Consider the following 1,631-nt stretch of genomic DNA (forward strand, 5'->3'; position numbering starts at 1 on the left):
AAATTATAGAACTATATTAATGAGATACGAAAGAGTTCAATAGTCCATAGCTCAACTCACCATTACAGAGTAACTGAGTGGCCTATAAATTATACTCGTAATGATGCTGGATATAATTGAGTCTTTTCCCCACAATGTCTCTGAAGCTTCTTTATGGGTACTAGTAAGGCCCCTATTAAATGGAAGTAAGGGTCCTACTCTGAGGGTCAACAACCATAGATATCAGGATGGCTATTTTCAAATATGGGATGATTATATATGGTTAACTCCCACTATAGGCCATCTCAGTAGAAAGCCCCCCTTATGTTGGGAACAAAAAAATCATTCCTACTCTCATTGGCCTAACTCCACTAAATACTTGGGATGGACATCTCCTAAACAGTGCATACATACAATAACTTTACAGGTGAAAGACTGGTTTGCAACAGATTGGTTTACTTGTCTTGGAATTAGATGGGAAGCCCCCAGCGGCACTCATTGGTCCTGTGGGACCAATTTGTGGCCCTGGCTACCCCCTGGATGGATAGGAAGATGCACATTAGGATTTGCGTGGTTACAAGGCAGGAGTGTCTAAACTACTGGCAAACCTGCTAATTTACTCCGCCTACAACATTGATGGTCTAGAAGCATATTTCACTGCTGTGATCACTTGGCCTCTATCTTTATCCCTTCCCTAGGGTTAGAAGATGTCATGCATCATATTGAGGCCTTAACTAACTATACTCAGAGGGCCCTAAGTGACCCCACAGCTGGTCTCTCTCTCCTAAATGAAGAAATAAAATTAATGAGACAGGCTCTCCTCCAAAATTGGATGGCACTAGACATTCTAACAGCAGCATAGGGGGGTGCTTGTGCAATTATAAAAACTGAATGTTGTGTGTACATCACTGATCCCTCTGCTAACGTCTTGACGGCTATTCAAGATATTAGGCAACAGATCAATGATATATCAGATTCTGAAAAGCCCTGGACCTTATCCTCTCTATGGGAGGCCATTACCAGCTTCTCTTGGTGAAAATCTTTGTTGACTGTATTCATAATAATCCTGTTGACCTTATTATTTGGCCTATGCATACTTAATTGTTTCTTTGGCTTTGTCTCCTTCAGATTTAAAACTATATGCCTACCCAAGATGAAAATGCCTGGTGTCTATCGAGGGCCTTTAGATAGACCCTCTGGAGAGTATCTCTGACTGCCGATCAACAACTATGACTCTTTCAGCCTGAAGAAGCCAGATTGCCTGTTACTCTCTCACGGCAGTTCGAGTTACTTCTTCAGAGGGGGGAATGTTATAGGCAGCTGAGTTAGATAGAAATATTATAGGTAGTCAGACATGGCCAGGCCCTCGAAGGAGCCAACATGAAAGACAAGATAAGACATGTATTTACTGTAACCTCAAGACAAAAGATTAAACAAATGCACTCACATACCTCCCTAGGGATGGACATCAGGGATTGTTACTCTAAATAGGTAGTGATCACCTTGAAGAGTCCCTGACCCAATCCCTTACAGGAAAAGCCCCTGTTCTGTTTCATGCCTACTTGCTATGTGAGTCACTTCCCCATTTGATCCCGATTTAATCAATTTTACCTGTGCAATTCTTTTTTTTTTTTTTTTTTTTTTTTTTCTCT

The sequence above is a fragment of the Chinchilla lanigera genome, unplaced genomic scaffold, assembly GCF_000276665.1.
Source record: "Chinchilla lanigera isolate Chin_1 unplaced genomic scaffold, ChiLan1.0 scaffold00054, whole genome shotgun sequence".
NCBI classification, from domain to species: Eukaryota; Metazoa; Chordata; class Mammalia; order Rodentia; family Chinchillidae; genus Chinchilla; species Chinchilla lanigera.